The sequence below is a fragment of the Aotus nancymaae genome, unplaced genomic scaffold, assembly GCF_030222135.1.
Source record: "Aotus nancymaae isolate 86718 unplaced genomic scaffold, 86718_ANA_hifiasm-v0.15.2.pri h1tg000010l, whole genome shotgun sequence".
Lineage (NCBI taxonomy): Eukaryota > Metazoa > Chordata > Mammalia > Primates > Aotidae > Aotus > Aotus nancymaae.
Genome location: NW_026988421.1, coordinates 31,097,557 through 31,118,209, shown reverse-complemented (window position 1 = coordinate 31,118,209; position 20,653 = coordinate 31,097,557).

The following is a 20,653-nucleotide window of genomic DNA, read 5'->3' as shown; positions in this document are numbered from 1 at the left end:
GAAGTCAGTTTCTTATTTTTTTATTTATTTTTGAGATGAAGTCTAGCTCTGACACCCAGGCTGGAGTGCAGTGGTGTGATCTCTGCTCACTGCAACCTCCGCCTCCTGGGTTCGAGCAATTCTCCTACCTCAGCCTCCCGGGTAGCTGAGATTATAGGCATGCACCACCATGCCTGGCTAATTTTTGTATTTTTAGTAGAGATGGGGTTTCATCATGTTGACCAAGCTGATCTCTAACTCCTGACCTCAAATGATCCACCCACCTCGGCCTCCTAAAGTGCTAGGAATATAGGCATGAGCCACCGCACCTGGACAGATTCTTATTCTTGAGTGATCTCTACATCCCTTCATTCCCTTCATGTCTACATCTTCCACCCTTATTGTGGTATCTCAAGTTTCTCTACTTAAGGGATTCCAAGCCTATATCCCTCATACTTGCCTTATGAACAAATCACCTAAGATACGGGAAGGCAAGTGAGTTCTATCTCCAGCACCAGCTCTGGTTCATTCATTGAATAGGCATTATATTGAGAAGAACCACTCAATAGGAAAGAGCGTAGATGGGTTAGAGATGTCTGCACAGGCAGGGAAGTGAGAACAGCCACATTTGTGCCATCACTAGCTGTCCTTGGTTGACAGGCTCAAGATAAGTCAACTCTGAAAAGTGTTGGATGGGCGCAGTGGCTTATGCCTGTAATCCCAGAACTTTGGGAAGCCAAGGAGGGCAGATCACTTGAAGTCAGGAGTTCGAGACCAGCCTGGCCAACATGGTGAAACCCTATCTCTACTAAAAATACAAAAATTATCTGGGCGTGGTGGCAGGCACCTGTATAATCCCAGCTACTCAGGAGGCTGAGGCAGGAGAATCATGTGAACCTGGGAGGCGGAGGTTGCAGTGAGCCAAGATCGTACCACGGTAGCACTTCAGCCTGGGGGAACAGAGTGAAACTCTGTTGTAAAATTTAAAAAGTCACAATTATTGAAAGCCGGGAGGTTTTTAGAAAAATCTCAAATGTAGGGGTTTCCATCCTTGGGGTCTTGACCCGTGGGGCATTTACAAAATCAGTTAATAATGACTTACATCTTATTTTTGATAATATGGAGGCCCAACTCCTTCTCTGTGATAGAGTTGTCAAGCTTCTTTCCTTTTGAGTAGAACAATATCTATTCCATTCACTAATGGTGTGTCATGCTAGTTGCTATGATTGATAATTGTTGAAGTCACAGAAATTTCTGGAGTTATTGGTCCACCTGACAGTCCAGCATGCCAATTGAATCCATGAGCAATTGTGGACTTGAATACACAGTGATGACCTATGATAAGTGACTGCTTGCAGAGAACAATGCTAAAGAATAAACTCTTGGTGATTAAGAGCCTAGGAATCACTGTTCTAATGAAATATAACATCAATCTTAATGTAACTGCTTCAAATCCTACCCCATAATTCTGAAATTTTTAGGGGTTTCAGATTTGGATGAATGCACCATGAATTTATTTCAAAATGCCTATTTCTATTTCAGTATGCATTACTTGAGACTTTTTTGAAAAAAAATACAAACAGTTTCTATGAAATAATTGCCTTTTTGTTGCGGAATTCTAAAGGGTTTATGGACTGTGTACACGCACTGCGTTTAAGCTTTTAGTTTATTTGACTACTTTGGCGCTTTCAGTTTGCCGGAAAGCAGGCCCTCGTGGATGAAAGGCCCAGCTAGTGTTCAAAAGCCGTTGATTTGCCTTGTCGGCTGCTTTCTAAGTGAGGAAGCCCTAGGGCGTTTGCTTCATTTTGGTCATGTCCTACTGTGCTTCAACATAAAGCTACACAACAACCATAAAAGACATAATGATTACATATTTTTGGAATTTCCTTCTGTTTTACTTTTCCTGGGTTTTGTTAGGGGCTACCGTTTCTTTTTTTCGAGACAGAGTCTCACTCTGTCACCCAGACTGGAGTGCAGTGGCATGATCTCGGTTCACTGCTGCAACCTCTGCCTCTCAGGTTCAAGCAATTCTCCTGCCTCAGCCTTCTGAGAAGCTGGGACTAAAGACATGCATCACCTTGCCCAGCTAATTTTTATATTTTTAGTAGAGATGGGGATTCTCCATGTTGGCCAGGCTGGTCTTGAACTCCTGACCTAGGTGATCTGCCCACCTTGGACCCCCGAAGTGCTGGGAATACCGGCATGAGCCACCATGCCCAGCCAGGCCTACCATTTATTTCTATCTGAGCTTCCCTTGCCAGTGCACTCTTGCATTTTAAGTAATAGCCATTGAGGAAAAAGCTGTGAAATGAGACAGGTTGAGGTTTGGGGTGGCCTGTGGGACCCTGTGCCTGGAAGAGATAACAGGTACCTACGTCTCTCCTAAAAGCAATGGGGAGATGGTTAGTAATAAGGAGCTTCTCTATGATACTTCTCCTGCTCCCAATTTCTTTTCCTATTCTCTTAAATTGTTTTCTCCCTCTTTGTCTTTCTCATTTCCTTTGGTTTCTCTCTTGTCCTTTTTTCTAATTTCCCTTTGTTTTATCTTGCTTTTTCTCTTCTTTTCTCTTCTCTCCCTCATCCCTTCATTTCTGTCCTGTCTCCCATTCTCTGCTCTTTCTGTGAAAACCCTTTATGGCATCAGACTGTTTCCCAAAGTGTATTCCACCAAGCACTGGATCCACAGGTTGCTTTGTGGAAGATAAAAAAGATGTGTCTGAAGCAGGGCCATCAGTGGTTTGATAACCTCAGGAAACAGTGTAGACCATGTCGGCCTCTTGGAGCATCCACATTCCACAGGTTCTGAGAAATTCTGCTGTGAAGAAACTGTCTAACTTGCCTTATCCCAGTGTTCCCCAGACTTCCTGATCTCAGTGTCTTTTTCCTTTCAAAGAAATGAATCTCATTGAGAATCTCTGTGTACAGCCTCTTGTCTTCCTCACTTTGGGGCTTCTGAGCACTACTTTCATCCAGCCAAGCCTGATGTCAGAGTGTCTTCTCACATGCTAAGGGCCACGACAGCCAGGGTCTCCCTTTTGGTCAACTGCCTTCGCTGCCCACTATGCAGCCACCTACCACTCAGACTTGCAAAAGTCCTGTATTGCTCACCTCTTGCGTTAAACATTTAAGTTTGGTCGTTCTTTTTTAAAGAATACTATGCAGTGTGGCAGAGGTACTAGCAGGGTAATATTTTGGTTCCTTGCTGGTAGTAATGTAATTTGGTATCATTGTTGCAAAAGGCAATTTGGTAATATGTAGCCAAAGCCTTAAAATTCTGTTGAGTGGTGGGGCAGGCACAGTGGCTCATGCCTGTAATCCCAGCACTTTGAGAGGCTGAGGCAGGAGGATCCCTCTGCCCCAGGAATTTGAGACAAGACTAGGCAACATAGCAAAACCCCATCTTCACAAAAAAATAGAAAAATTAGCCAGGTATAGTGGGGCATGCCTGTAGTCCCAGCTACTTGGAAGGCTGAAGTAGGAGAATTACTTGAGTCCAGGAGGTAGAGGTGGCAGTGAGCTGTGATCACACCATTACACTCCAGCCTGGGCAACAGATTGAGACCCTAAATCAAAAAAAAAAAAAAGTCTGTTTGGGGGACTTTAGCCCAAAAAAACAATTAAGAATGGAAGCAGAGTTAGCTACAAGGATTCTTTACCAGAGCGTTTTCTGTAATAGCAAAAACTTGGGAACAACCTTAATATCCAACGATGGAAGATGGCTTGAGTATACTGTAGCATATTCAGATAATCAGGTAGCTCTGAAGAGTGGAGTTTTAGGAGGGTATTTAAAATAGATACCCCAAATTAATTTTCTGTAACAAATATACGGGCACTCATTGTGATCCCATTTCTGTCAAATCAACATACACTGACTGTGACATATGTATATAAATATTCGAAAGCTGGGAAGAACAGTCACCAAAATTTGACAGTAATCATTGCTTCTGGGGTAGTTCATTTCAGCTGCCTCTTGTTTATCTGTGCTTTCTAATTTTTATATAAAGAGCATATGTTTTTGTGTATTGAAAGGAAACAATAAATTAGAAAAATTAACAAAAATAGTTGATGATATTTTACATGCTTTGTTACCATTTAAAGTCCCAGCATACTCCAAATAGGGTCCTGTCAACACCAACTGGGACTTTTCTGTCTCTTGGGGGGTAAGTGCTCCATGAGGAAGGTCAAAGAGAATGTCAACCTTCCTTCTGCTATCTGAGGAAATCTGGACATGAGAGCCAACTTCTAGGTTGTGATGCTGCAATTTACTGAGAAAAAAAAAGATCAACACACCCCACCATCTATTTATTTAATATTAAAAATAATATTTCACTGAGTTTGGCTGGCGTCAGCCCGAGCAGTTACTCATACAGGAATTCAAACAAAAGCAGCGTTGGCTCCGGGCCACTGGGTTGGTGCTGGGTGGTCCATGTCGGTCCTTAGCTCAGAGCAGTTCCTAAGGCTGCTTTGAGACCTGTTTTGGGTTGGGGAGATGATGTATTCATTTATTTATTAGAAATGTTTTAACAGGAAATGCTAATAGTTTGCACTGAGGGAAAACTGCCCTGGAGACAGCTGGAGGAACCCAACAGACGTCGCTGGGGAGGAGACTGCTGCTCATGGCCTTGGAATTAAATCAGGGTCTGTTGTGAGAGTCTACACTGGAACCCAGCACACTAAAGTCACCCAAAACAGTTTGATTGCTTTGCTTCAGGACAGGGCAGGAAGGAGCAGTCCCATTTTTTTCAGCTGCCCTGGCTCTCTTCTCTGTTGCCATTTGTTTCTCAGAAACCTAATGGTGTATTTTTCATGTGACTGTGGACACAGATGCCGGCTCTGCTAGGAATAAACAGGCCCTGTGGACATAAACCTCCAGGTGAGGTTGCATGAACCAACGTGTAAGCAGCACACATGTAACCTGAACCCACGTTGAGCATGCCTGTGGGCTGACGGAGTCACATGCGAGTTCAGGGGTTATATGTGCTTATCCTTTTCGTGTATGAGGACGAGTGAAAGATTAGTGTTTGCAAGGGATTCCAGGTGTGTCCTCAAGCTCCAGGGTGCATTCCATTGTTAGAACACATTCATGGGTATTCTGTGGAACACAGAGAAAATGAAATATAGAGGAGGGTACAAATCAAGCACAAATGTCTGCGTATAAGAGAAACACAAGCTGGTTTGTGACTTTTAAAAAAAAAAAAAAATCCTCCTCTAGCTCTTTTGGAAGTGTGTGGAACTTTACTCATGTGGGAAGAGCGTGATTATAGTGCATAAGGAATGGGGTTGTCTCACCCATTCTGGCACGACAAAAGGGCTGTTCCTGTGTTTCCAGATAACAATGGAGGTGAAGCCTGACCCTGGAAACCAGTCAAGATTCTCAGAGATAAACTCTTGGGCAGCAAGAACACAGTCAATGAAAAGAAACTGACCCTTTGCCTCTTGAGTCACAGAATTCCCACAAATGCTGTGTCCTCATCAGCTCTGGCAGGACTCACCACCACAGCCCCAGACTTCGCCGCACTTTATAAACAGTATGGAGGGCATTGCTGGAGTCTCTCAGGAGGGGGCTGTGCTAGAAGTCAGGGCATCTTCACCTCTAGTACCTCAAAATATAGGATGCCTCCCTCCCTCCCATTTTCTTCTAGAGGTTAACTTTCCTTCCAGGCTCACAAAGTTATGAGAGATTCCCCTTAAACAGCTTTCCTCCGGCAGCATGTTCTGCAGCTGCTGAAAGTACCTCAAGTGAGCCTTTAACCTGACAGATTGTTGGTGTTTTAAAATCTGAACCAAGAGTCTTTGGAAGGACTGGCCAGCCTTAGAACTAGGGGCAGGAAGTTGCAGGGCGGTAGAGGACCTGGGCTAGGGTGAGGAAGGCGGGAGCGAGAAAAGAGGAGAAAGAGGGATGTGTATCAGTGACAGTGGAGGAAAGCAGTAGGCCGGAAATTCATCAAGTGTCTTGTTTAAGGTCCAAAATTAATCAATCTCTTGGAGCCTCAGGTTCCTCAACAAAATGAGAGTGTTAGAGTTTCTGGATTTTAAATCCAATGAACTAGAACTTCATTCCTTAACCATTGCTTTCCTTGTAAAACCCTAAAAACCATTAAGCATTGTATAAGCCACTAGAACAATGGTTTTCAACATTGGCTGCATATGGAATCACTTGGGGAGCTTTAAGGAACATTAATGATGAATTCAGCTCCAGAGATTCTGATGGAATTGGTCTGGATGAGACCTCTCTCTCCTTTCATGAGTCCTCTCTCTGAAATGCAGGTATTGTCGAAAATTCTGTCTGTAACCCTCATATTTCTATTTTTTTTCCTCTATTTCTCTTCTCATTCACTCCTACATCATTAACTATCACTTATTTGAGCATGATGCTCAAATCAGTCTAAGTCCATGACTTATTTATCCAGCTTTCTTTTGTCCATCTATATCTAAACGACGATGTTCTAGCCTCCAATTCATGTTCAGTTCCAAACTCACCATCTTACCCCCAAAGCACTTTTATTTCTTGATGGTGTATCTTCCATTATGTTATCACCAAGGCTCCAAATCTTAGTGTTATCTTTGTTTGATGAATTTTAAAATGTATTAATATGAGCATGTTCCCAACCTCTCTGCCCCTACCAGTGAGAGAATGTTGTCTCTGATAGCTCGGCTAAGCCTGCCCTCTTAGGAGAGTTCTGCCTTTTTCAGGATGGTCCCTTGAGTTTCATGATTCAAAATCAAGAGAATGGATAAACAAAGATAAGACTGAAGAGGCAGAAGGAAGGAAAGAAAAGAACAAAAGACAAGCGCCTCATGGGCTGAGGCTTTCGAGAGCGTTTCCAGGAAAAAGAAATGGAAAGTAAGAGGTTAGAAGAGTGAGAAGCTCCAGAGCTGATGAGTTCTAAGAACTAAAGACAGAAGAGGGAAGCTTGAGAATTGTTCCTAAACTATGACTTGTATGCTTTTCAAAGTTCTTAGAGAATGGCAAGTAAAATTTTGCATTAGTTTTAAAATACTTTTGATTGTTAGACTTTTTTTAGTTCAGTGTAGCTTTGACACTGAGCTATGTGGAGGTACAGCTTATATTTGGATTATACAAAACACCTCCTTTTTCTTCAGTTATCATATCAAAATGTTGCCAAACCCTGTAATTTTTCCCCTTTCAGCCTTATCACTCCCTACGTCCCAACAACATCATAAGCTCCAGCTAGACTGCCTACTTTTTCTCTAAGCGTATCTCAAACTTTCTTCCTTTGGACTTTGGCTTATTCTGTTCCCTACACCCAGAATCACTGCCCATTTCCATCACTTGAAAATTTCTACGTATCAAAGCCCAGTTTAGAGTCCACCTTCTTGAGGCCTTCCTCGCTGATGCTCCATGCGTTCTACATCCCTTCCTGCCTTTGCAATTGTCCATAACAATAACGACGGTGATAATACCAAGAGCTCCCATTTATATGGAGTGCACTATGTCCAGGCACTGTTTTAAGTGCTTTGCACACATTATTTTATTTAATTCTTGCAATAACCCTGGGAGGTTGTACTGTGGGAACTAAGACAGGAAGGTTAAGTGACTTCCCATGGTTACACAGCTATAATTGTCACAGACAGGATTTGCATCCAGGCTGCAGAGTTTGCATCCTTTCCATGGTACACTTACATTTTAATGCCTCAGTACATGCCTGAAATATCCTTGTCATTCCTCTAGGTCTGCAGGAAGTTTCCATTTGTTACTGCTTCACATTTTGCACCTCCTCCCATTCAACACCAACAAATAAATAGTTGTGTTTCACTGTCGTCAGATTTACATAGTCACTTAAGGGTTCGCACTGACGTCCAAATAGAAGACATCAGCATGTGCACGATCAGGATTCTGACTTAGAGAGATCCACTTTAGGCTGAAGTCTTCAGGGACACTTAATCTAAGAGCAGGGAGCGTATGTTTATAAATCTTACCTTTGAGTTTCATCTTGTTCCTCATAATGCCGTTGACGTGTCAACTGTAAAGCAAACCACAGAATGGCCATACTTGAGTGAGGCAAAGATTTAACGCCGCTGCGCTAGTTCAAGTGGCTATACCTAGAACTAGAGTTGTGTTTTACCAGTCATTGTGAAATACACACATAGTGATTTAATACAGCTTGGTTTATGTTCAGATGCAGCTCTGTTCTAACTTCTTGGAGAGAGCAATGGTGTTACTTTTAAAGGGCAATCCACTTGGTCAGGAACCGTTTTCAGGTGAACAAAACTATGGCTTGATTTGAGAACTACATAAATCAATTAGTTTTAATTCCGTAAAATATATAAATCACTATTGGGATAAAAGCACACTGTGAAGTTTAAATGTAGACTTCCAGTCTGGCCAAGATTGAATAACAAGGGTTGGCTTACTCTCCTAGCTGAAACCAAATAAATTGACAAATATGTGAAACAACAGTTTGAAAGACACTGGATATCAGGCAAAAAAAGGATAATGGTCTCGAGAGATATAATGAAGTAAGTACTATAATTGCCACAGTTTACTGCCTTGAGAGAGTTTCCAAGCCACAGCACAAAGAAAGGGGAACCTAGGTAGAACCAGACAAACTCCATGAGTTGAGAACACAGAGCAGAGAGTCGGGGGAGACCAAGGCTGCTAAGGTTCTTAGGACAGCGTACAAGAAAGGAAAGAACTGCACAGGGAGAGGACACTCCTGAGGTTTGCAGAGGGCTCCCACTCGAATATTCAGCCAAGGACTGATCAGCACATACACATAAGGAAACTATAGGAGGCCAGAAAAAAAAACTACCCAAAAAATTAGAGGTAACTGGCTGGACACAGTGGCTCATGCCTGTAATCCCACGTCTTTGGGAGCCCAAGGCAGGAGGATTGCTTGAGGCCAGGAGTTTGAGACCAGCCTGGGCAACATAGCAAGACCCTATCTCTACTAAAAATTTAAAAGTTGGCCAGGCCTGGTGGCATACACCTGTAGTCCCAGCTGCTCAGGAGGCTGAGGTTGGGGGATGGCCTGAGCCCAGGAGTTCAAAGCTGCAGTGAGCTATGATTGCACCACTGCACTCCAGCCTGGGTGAGCATGTCTCAAAAAAAAAAAGAATGAACGAAAGGGAGGGAGGGAGGGAGGGAGGAAGAGAAAGAAAGAAGAAGGAAGGAAGGAAGGGAGGGAGGGAGGGAGGAAGAGAAAGAAAGAAGAAGGAAGGAAGGAAGGGAGGGAGGGAAGGAGGGGGAGAGGGGGGAGAGATAGAGAGGAAGGGAGGGAGGGAAGGAGGGGGAGAGGGGGGAGAGATAGAGAGGGAGGGAGGGAAGAAGGAGAGGGGAGGGGAGGGCAGGAGAGGGAAGGAAAAAGAGGCCAGACACAGTGGCTCATGCCTGTAATCTCAGCACTTTGGGAGGCTGAGGCAGGCAGATCACCTGAGGTCAGGAGTTCAAGACCAGCCTGGCCAACATGGTGAAAACCTCTTTCTATTAAACATACAAAAATTAGCTGGGCATGGTGGCACAAGCCTGTAATCCCAGCTACTTGGAGGCTGAGGCAGGAGAATTGCTTGAAGCCGGGAGGTGGAGGTTGCAGTGAGCTGAGTTAGCACCACTGCACTCCAGCCTAGGCAGCAAAGTGAGATTCTATCTCAAAAAAAAAGGAAAAGAAAGAAAAAATAGAGATAATAGGATAATAGTGAGAGACACGCCCAAAATGCTAGGAATAACATCTGTTCTCACCAGCCAGACTTGAAAACCTCAAGATTCATGGTAGGGTATGTGAGAGTGCACATAAGGGCACTGCCTTAGTGGTAAGACCTAATTAGTTCTAGGCCGAACACTGCTCCAGTCCTATCTAACAAGCCTAAAAACAAGAGCCAAAAGGATCAAACTGTCTCCAAGTGGTTTATCCAAATTCTAGAACAAAGCTGCAGAGCAATATTGGAATACAGAAATAACCAGCCCCAAACAAAAAACTTAAATGCCTGGAATCCAGTAAAAAAAATGTCAAGCATCAAAATAGCAAGAAAGTATAATCTATAGCAAGGAGATTAAACAATTGAAACTGAAAAAGAACAGATACAGATTTAAATTTAGCAGAGAAGGACATTAAAAATAGTTATAAGTATTACGTAGGTTCCAAAAGTTAAGTAGAGACATGGAAGATAAATTTTCTTAAAAACAAATATCATTTATTTATAATTATGTGGTTAGAAAGGACATGTTTTAAAAATGGACTGTACAGAGGGACAAACAACATGTTACTTTTCCCAAAAATATTTTGGCATTATGTTAATAGACTTCTTGTTTATTATAATATTTTGGCATTATGTTAATTGACTTCTTATTTATTATCTTGTTTATAATTTGTTAAGGATTTTTTATGGTGGTAAAAAATGCATAAAATGTACATAAAATTTTAACCATTTCTAAGTATACAACTCAGTAGTATTCAATACATTCATATTGTTGTACAACCCCTCTCCAGATCTTTTTCATCTTGCAAAACTGAAACTACCCATTAAATAACAGCTCTCCACTTTGGGAGGCCGAGGCGGGTGGATCACGAGGTCAAGAGATCGAGACCATCCCGGTCAACATGGTGAAACCCCGTCTCTACTAAAAATACAAAAAATTAGCTGGGCACAGTGGCGCGTGCCTGTAATCCCAGCTACTCAGGAGGCTGAGGCAGGAGAATTGCCTGAACCCAGGAGGCGGAGGTCGCGGTGAGCCGAGATCGCGCCATTGCATGCCAGTCTGAGTAACAAGAGTGAAACTCCGTCTCAAATAAATAAATAAATAAATATATAAATAAATAAATAACATCTCTCCATTTTCCCCTATCCCTGGTCCCTGGAAACTACCATTCTACTTTGTTTTATAAATTTTTTTTTTTGAGGCAGAGTTTTGCTCATGTGTCCCAGGCTGGAGTGCAATGGTGCAATCTTGGCTCACTGCAACCTCCATCTCCCAGGTTCAAGCAATTCTCCTGCCTCAGCCTCCTGAATAGCTGGAATTAACAGGTGCCTGCCACCACACCCGACTAATTTTTGTATTTTTAGTAGAGATGGGGTTTCACCATGTTGGTCTCAAACTCCTGCCCTTAGGTGATCCACCTGCCTTTGCCTCCCAAACTGCTGGGATTACAGTCATGAGCCACTGTGCCCAGCCTGTTTTTATGAATTTGACTACACTGTATGCCTCATATAAGTAGACTCACACAAAATTTGTGTTTTTGCGACTGGCTTCTTAGCATAATGTCCTGAAGTTTCATATATGTGGTAGCATGTGTCAGAATTTCCTTCCTTTTTAAGGTTGAAAAATGTTCCATTGTGTATATATACCACATTTTACCTATCCATCAACGGACACTTGCGTTGCTTCTACCTCTTGACCATTGTGAATAGTGCTGCCTATTTACAGGAGAGTGTAAATGTCTCTTTTTGATATTGCTTGGCCTAGATTTTTTGGATATATGCCCAGAGGAGGAATTACTATCAAATGGATATTCTATTTTTAATTTCTAAGAAACAACCATACTATTTTTTACAGTGGTAACACCATTTTACAGCCTCACCAATAGTAAACAAGCATTTCAGTTTCTCCACATCCTCATCAGTACTTTTTGTTTGTTTGTTTAAATCTTTTTTTTTTTTTTTTTTTTTACTTTTAGGTTCAGGGTACATGTGCAGGTTTGTTATATAAGTAAACTTAGGTGTTTCTGCTAGTACCCATCCTCATGAGTATGAGGTAATATCTCACTGTGTTTTTCATTTGCATCTCCCCAATGATTAGTGACGTTAGTATCTTTTAATATGCTAATTGTTCATTTGCATATCATCTTTGGAGAAATGTCTATACAACTTTTTGCAGAGTTTAAAATTTTTTTTGTTGTTCAGCTGCAGCAAGAATATATAATTTTAAAAATCTAAATCACATTTGCAGACAAGAAAACAATATGTGAGATAAAAAATGCTGGATGATATTAGTAGCAAATTAAATGAAGCAAGAAAAGATTGGTGACATTGAAGATACAGCAATAGGACTATCCAAAATGAAACAAAAATATATATATAGTATTTTTAAAAATCCCACCATTAGCTCTGACAATAAATAAATAAATAAAAAACAGAGAATCAGTAATTTATTTATTTATTTATTTATTTATTTTTATTTTAAGACAGGGTCTTGCTCCGTCACCCAGACAGGAGTGCTGTGGCACAACGATCATAGCTCACGGCTCACTCAGCCTCAACCTCCCAGGTTCAAGTGATCCACCCACCTCAGCCCCCCGGGTAGCTGAAACTACAGGCACATGACACCACACTTGGCTAATTATTTTTATTTTTTTTTTAGAGATTAAGTTTTGCCATGTTTCCCAGGCTGGTCTTGAATTCCTAGGCTTAAGCAATCCACCTGCTTCACTTAGCCTCTCAAAATGCTGGGATTACAGGCATCAGCCACTGCACCTAGCTAGTAATTTCTTTAAGAAGCCTAATATACATGTTGGATTCCTCCAAGAAAAGGAGAGAGAAAAGGGATAAAAATATATTTTCCAAACATTATGAAAAATTATGAAAATCCATAAATCCAAGAAGCTCAGTGAACCCCAAGTATAAGGCAAATGAAAAATAACACCAAGGCACATCATAAACAAATTAGTCAAAATCAGTGATAAAGAGAAAATATTAAAAGTAGCCAGGAAAAAGAAAGAAAAACAGACACACTGCATACAGAGGAACAAAGACAGGTTAACAGATTTGGTTTTGGAAACATTATGAATGAAAACACAAGGAAGCAACATCATTAAAATATCGAAAGAACAAAAATAATCAGCCAAAAATTCTACATCTTGTGAAAAATATCTTTCTAAAGCAAACACTGAAAGAATTTATCATCAGCAGGCTCATATTAAAAGAATTATTAAAGGAAATCCTTCAAACAGAGGCACAACTATAACAAATGGAAATATGGATCTACAAAAAGGAATAAGAAAGCTGGAAATAGGCAAATAGCTGTCTTATTATGCTTCCTTAAATCTCTTTGAAAGGCCATCTATTGTCTAAACAAAAATAACAATGTAGCATGGAGTTTATAACATATGTAAAAGTAAAATGTATGGCAACAATAGCACAAAGGTCAGGAGGGGAGAAATGAAAGTATGTTATTGTAAGGTTCTTCTACTAAATATAAAGTGGAATGCTACATTTGAAAGTAAACTGCAGTATATTAGACATATATCTATAAACCCTAAAGCAACCACTAAAATAAAACAGTTAGAGATAATGAGGCAGCCAAGGAGATACAATGGAATCATAAAAAAAATTAATCCAAAAGAAGGCAGAAAAGGAGGAAAGGGGTAGAAGAACAGATGAAATAAACAGCAAGGTAATAGATTTATTGGTTCCACCCATCCATTTTCCCCACCAGTCAAGTCCTCAGAGCAAAGGATGATAAATTTAAACCTAGCCATATAAAAAACATTAAATGTAAATGGTCTACCATGATTCAAAATCAGAGATGGTTAGATTAGATTTTTTTTTTTTTAAAGCAAGAACCAACTGTATGCTATCTATAAGAAATGTACTTCAAATCTAAAGACACAAATGGGTTAAAAGTAAAGGGGCAGGAAAAGATATTCCATGCCGACACTTAGCAAAAGAAATCTGGAGTTGCTATTTTAAGGCAGTATAGATTTCAGAGCAAAGAGCATTGTCAGTGATAATGTTGTCAAGCCATCAAAAAAACATAACAGGTAGGTGTGATGGTTCATGCCTATAATCCCAGTACTTTGGGAGGCCAAGACTAGATGAGATCTCAACAAAGTGAGATCCCATCTCTCCAAAAAATATAATTAAATTAAAAATCAGCTGGATGTGGTGATATGTGCCTGTAGTCCTAGCTACTTGGGAGGCTGAGGCAGGAAGAATGCCTGAACCTGGGAGGTGGATGGTGTAGTTAGCCATGATTGTGTCACTGTACTCCAGCCTGGGCAACAGATTAAGACCATGTCGGGCCAGGCATGGTGGCTCACGCCTGTAATCCAAGCACTTTGGAGGCCAAGGTGGGCGGATCACCTGAGGTCGGGAGTTCAAGACCAGCCTGACCAACATGGTGAAACCCCATCTTTAAAAAAAAATTAAAAAAATTTTAAAAAAAGACCATGTTCAAAAAAAAAAGTAAAAGGAAAAGGAAAAGGGGAAGGGGAAGGGGAAGGGGAAGGGGAAGGGAAGGGGGAGGAAGAGAGAGAGAGAGAAAGAAAGAGAGAGAGAGAAAGAAAGAAAGAAAGGAAGGAAGGAAGGAAGGAAGGAAGGAAGGAAGGAAGGAAGGAAGGAAGAAAGAAAGAAAGAAAGAAAGAAAGAAAGAAAGAAAGAAAGAAAGAAAGAAAGAAAGAAAGAAAGAAACATAACAATCAAAAAACATTTAGGCACCTAAGAACAGAACTTCAAAATACAGGAAGCAAAAATCCGGTAGAACTACAAAAGGAAGTGGACAAATCCACAGTTATAATTTGACATTTAAATACCCTTCCCTCAATGATTCATAAAACAAGTAGAAAGAAAATCAGGGTAGAGAAGAGTTAAACAACACAATCAATCAACTTGACCTGTCATTTATAGAACATGCTATGCAACATAAGCAGAGTCCACATTCTTGTTACCTGCACATGGAACTTTTACCAAGATATAAATAAGATACTCGGCCACAAACTAGTCTAAATACATTCAAAAGAATTCAAGTCATAAAAGGTGTGTTCTCTAACCACAGTGGAATTAAGGTAGACACAGAAAACAAAGGTCTTTGGAAAATCCCCAAGTATTTGGAAATTAAATGACAAATTCTAAATTACCTTATTCTTCAAATAAGAAATCAAAAGGGGGATTAGAAAACATTAATTAAGGCTGGGTGCGGTGGCTCACGCCTGTAATCCCAGCACTTTGGGAGGTTGAAGTGGGTGGATCCCCTGAGGTCAGGAGTTCGAGACCAGCCTGGGCAACATGGTGAAACCCCATCTCTACTAAAAATACAAAAATTAGCTGGGTGTGGTGGTACATACCTGTAATCCCAGCTATTCGGAAGGCTGAGGCAGGAGAATTGCTTGAACCCAGGAGGTAGAGATTATAGTGAGCTAAGATCGAACAATTACACTCCAGCCTGGGCAACAGCATGAGACTCCATCTTAAAAAAAGAAGGAGGAGGAGGAGGAGGAACAGAAAATATTAACTGAAAGACAATGAAAACACAACATATCAAAAGTTGTGGGATACCACTTGGGGGAATCTAACAGCATTAAATGTTTATATTAGAAAAGAAGAAAGATGTCAAGTCAATTAACTGAATCACTGGTGGACCTCAGCTTCTCCCTCAAGAAACTAGAAAAAACAGAGCAAATTAAATCTAAAGTAAATAGAAGACTTGACATAATAGAGATAAAATAGAAAAGAGAAAAATAGGAAAAAAAGCAATGAAACCAAAAGTTGATTATTTGAAAATATCAATAAAATTAATAAAACTCTAACCAGACTGATCAGGAAAAAAAGAAATAAAAATTACTAATATAAGGAATGAGACAAGTGACCACTACCAATCCTACAAATATGAAAAGATAATGAAGGAATATTACGAAAAATCAATGCCAGTAAATTTAACAAATTACATGAAATGGACAAATTCCTTGAGGAACACAAACTACCAAAGCTCATTTAAGAGGACATTGATGACTTGAATAGCCCTTTATCTATTAAAGAAATTGAATTTGTAATTTAAAAACCTTTCCACAAAGAAAACTTCAGGTCCAGATGACCTCACTAGTGAATTCTACCAAACATTTGAGGAAGAAATAATATCAAATCTACATTAACTCGACTAGAAAATTGAAAAAGTAGGAATAGTCTTCAACTCATTTGATGAGACCAGCATTACCCTGATACCAAAACCAGATAAAGGCATTACAGGGAAACCACAGACCAATGTCCCTTATAAACATAGGTGCTAAAGTGCTAAACAAAAGTTTGTCAAAATGAATCCAGCTATATATAAAAATGATAATACTTCATGACCAAGTGGGGTTTATCCCAGGAATATAAGGTTGGTTTAACATTTGAAAATCAGTGTAATTCACCATATTAATTAAATTTTTAAAAACCATATAGTCATCTCAACAAATGCAGAGAAATTATTAATAAAACCCAACATCCAGTTCTGATTTTTTTTTTAATTAACAAACTAGGAATAGTTCAGAGCATCCTCAACCTGAATTTTTTTAATCTCTAAAAAATCTACAGCTAACATGCTTAATGATGAAAGACTGAATGCTTTCTCCCTGTGATCAGAAAGATGATAATAATATGTACTCTTACTACTCCTATGCAACACTGCACTAAGAATCTAGACAATGAAATAATAAAGAAAAGGAAATGAAAGCATCCAGTGGGAAAGAAAGAAGTAAAACTCTCTCTAATCACAGGTGACATGATCATCTAGGCAGAAAATCTTACAGAATTTACCAAAAAACTCCTAGAATGAGTTCAGCAAGGTTGCATGACACAAGATCAATATGCAAAGAATAATGATATTACTTTTGTTTGTTTGTTTGTTTGTTTGTTTGTTTAGATGGAGTCTCGCTCTGTTGCCAGGCTGGAGTGCAGTGGTGCAATCTCAGCTCACTGCAGCCTCTGACTCCCAAGTTCAAGTGATTCTCCTGCTTCAGCCTCCTGAGTAGCTGAGACTACAGGCGTGCACCACCACGCCCAGCTAATTCTTGTATTTTTAGTAGAGACGGGGTTTCACCATGTTGGCCAGGATGGTCTCAATCTCTTGACCTTGTGATTCGCCTGCTTTGGCCTCCCAAAGTGCTGGGATTACAGGCGTGAACCACCACAACGGGTCAAATAGTGGTATTTCTATACACTGGCAATGAACAATTGGAAACTGAAATTTAAAAATACTATTTACAAGAGTATTAAAAGATGTAAAATGTTTATATACAAATCTGACAAAAGATGTGAAAGAATTGTACATAGAAAACTTCAAAGCAACCTTGAGAGAAATTAAAGACCTAAATAGAGAGATATACCATATTCATGACTCTGAAAACACAATTTTTAAGGTTTTGATTCTCCCCAAATTGATCTGTAGATTCAATACAATTTCAATAAAAATCCCAGCAAACTTTTTAATAGATTTTGAAAAATTATATCTATAATTTATATGGAAATGCAACATCCAAAGAACTTTGAAGCGAAGTATTGTCCGACTTTGAAAAAGGAAAAGTAGAAGGACTAACACTATTATAAAGCCACAATAATCAACGTATCCCAAAATCAATGTACAAAAATCAGTAGCATTTCTATACACCAATGATGTCCAGGATGAGAGTCAAATCAAGAACACGATCCCATTTATAATAGGCACAAAGAAAATAAAATACCTAGGAACAGCTAACCAGGGAGGTAAAATATTGCTACAATGAGAATTACAAAATACTGCTCAAAAAAATCATATGACACAAACTAATGGGAAACGTTCCATTCTCATGCAAAGGAAGAATCAATATCATTAAAATGGCCATACTGCCCAAAGCAACTTACAAATTCAATGCTATTCCTAACAAACTACTAATGTCATTCATCACAGAATTAGAAAAAACATTCTAAAATTCATATGGAACCAAAACAGAGCCTGAATATCCAAAGCAATCCTAAGCAAAAAGAACAAAGCCAGAGGCATCACACTAACCCAACTTCAAACTATTCTATATAAGGCTGCAGTAACCAAAACAGCATGATACTGATACAAAAACAGACACATCAACCAACAGAACAGAATAGAAAACTCAGAAATAAAGCCGCACATCTACAACCATCTGATCTTCAACAAGGCCAACAAAAATAATAGGGAAAGGACTCCCTAATTAGTACATTCTGCTGAGATAACTGGCTAGCCATATACAGAAGAATGAAACTAGACCCTTACCTTTCACCATATTTAAAAATTAACTCAAGATGGATTGAAGATTTAAATGTAAGGCTGCAAACTATAAAAGTCCTGAAAGAAGACCTAGGAAATACCTGTCTTGACATCAGCCTTGGCAAAGAATTTTTGGCTAAGTCCCTAAAAGTAATTGGAACAAAAATGAAAATTGACAGGTGGGACCCAATTAAACTAAAGAATTTCTGCACAGTAAAATAAATTATCAACAGAGTAAAGAGACAACCTATAGAATGAGAGAAAATATTAGCAAACTACACATCCAACAAAGGTCTAATATCCAGAATTTAAAAGGAACTTAAATCAACAAGCCAGAAACAACCCCCTTTAAAAAATGGGCTTCTGTCACAACTGAAGCACATTTTATAAAAAAGAAATTGATTGATTTCATCAAAATTAAAAACTTCTTCTCTTTGAAAGACACTGCTAAGAGAATAAAGACAAGTCAAAAGTTGGAAGAAAATATTTGCAAGTCATATATACAATAAAACATGTAGCTAGAATATATAAAGAATACTCAAAACCTAATTAGAAAAAAATTCAATAATAAACAATTAACCCACCCAGTAAGAAAATGGCAAATGATTTGAACAGGCCCTTCACCAAAGAGAACATGTAGGTGGCAAAAAAACACATGAAAAGATAACTTCATTAGTCATTACAGAAACGCAAATTAAAACCACACATTTATCTATTAGAATGGGTTACATTAAAATAGAGCATTTCAAGAGTTGAAAATATGAAGGAACTAGAACCCTCATACATTGTTGGTGGGAAGATAAAATAGTCCAACTACTTTGGAAAATAGTTTGGCAGTTTCTTAAAAAATTTAATACAACTATCCTATGATCCAGCAACATCACTCCTAGGTATTTACCCAAAAGATATGAAAGCATGTAGTTGTACAAAGAATTATTCATGAATGGTCATAACAGTCTTATTTGTAATAGCCCAAAAGCAAGATCCAGAATCAGCAAAATCAATAGCACCTGGGAAGTTGTTAGAAATGCAAATTTTCATACCTCACCCCAGACTTACAGAATGAGATGGTTTATGAGTTAATCACTTTCCCTTTGAACTGGGAATGGTCTCAGTAATCAGTAATTCAACACTTCAGATAATTCTGAAGATAGCCAGAATGTGAGAACCACAGCCCACCTTTCACCCCAACCCCTACCCCAACTATGCCGGTGCCCCAATCACACTTTGAGAACAACTACTTCAAACAATGCTTCTCAAACTTCTAAGTGCACAGAAATCACCTGTGGATCTTGTGTAAATGGATTCTGATTCAATAGGTTTGGGACGGGCTTGAGATCCTGCCTTTTTTTTTTTTTTTTTTTTTTTGAGACAGGGTCTCTCTCTGTCACTCAGGCTGGAGTGTAGTTGGTGCCATTATGATGGATCACTGCTACCTTCAACTTCTGGGTTCAAGTGATCAGCCTCAGCCTCCCAAGTAGCTGGGTCTACAGGCATGCAACACCATGCCCAGCTAATTTTTTCTACTTTGTTGTTGGTGGTGTTGAGACGGGTTTCAGTTTTGTTGCCCAGACTGATCTCAAACTCCTGGGCTCAATTGATCCTCCCACTTCAGTCTTCCAAAGTGCTGAATTACAGCTGTGAGCCATCAAGCCCAGCCAAGAGATTCTGTATTTCTAAAAAGCTCCCAAGTAATGCTGATTCTGCTGGTTCTGGGAATGATGGCAAAGACTGTTGTTCTTGGAAATGCCCTAATTTCTTAAAAACAGAGCACATTTGACTACCTCCGTTTTTCTTCCAGAGAAAATGCATTGAGTGGTAGGATGGAACCTAGTCTTTCTTATTCTCTTCTGCTCTGGTACCTACACAGTTTGAGAAAAGAAATAAAGCCCTTTCCTCTCCAGCAGACAGGGACTCTGTTCTGTAATGTTCCCTTGACTGCTCTAAAATTCAGACATTTCTTTAGAGCCTAGCCCCAGAGATTCTCAACCTTAAAATTACCCATGGAGCTTTTAAAAATACAGATGCCTGGGCCCCACCCCAGAGACTCTGTTTTGATTTGTCTGGTGTGAGGCCTAGGCATCAGTTTTGTTTGTTTGTTCATTTTTAGAGACAGGATCTTGCTCTGTTGCTCAGGCTGGAGGGTGGTGATGCAATTATAGCTCACTGTAGCCTTGAACTCCTGGTCTTAAACGATCCTCCTGCCATACATAGCCTCCCAAGTAGCTAGGACAACAGGTGCACACCACCATGCCTGACTAATTTTTTTTTTTAAAGATGGGGTCTCACTATGTTGCCCAAGCTGGTCTGAAACTCCAGCCTCAAGCAATCCTCCTACCTTGGCCTCCCAAAGTGCTCGGATTATTGGTGTTAGCCATCATGCCTAACCTAGGCATCAGTATTTATAAAGTTCCCCTGGTGATCCTACTGTGAGCCAGAGCTTATAATCACTGACAAACCCTTCCTGTGCTCCCAGACTACCCCCTTCCTTTTTAACATTCATTCAACAAATATTGCTAAGCCACTATTTCCCAGACTCTGAGCTAACGTGCCGGGTATACCGAGATGGATAAGCCATGGTCCTGCCCTCAGGAAGGTCATAATGTGGTGAGAAAGACAGACAAGTCCACTCGCAACTTCGGTATCTATGATAACTGATACTGGCAGACATATAATAGCGATATTTCATTCAGTAAATACGCATTTATTGAGAATTTACAAGTTTTAGGCACTAGGAATGTTACT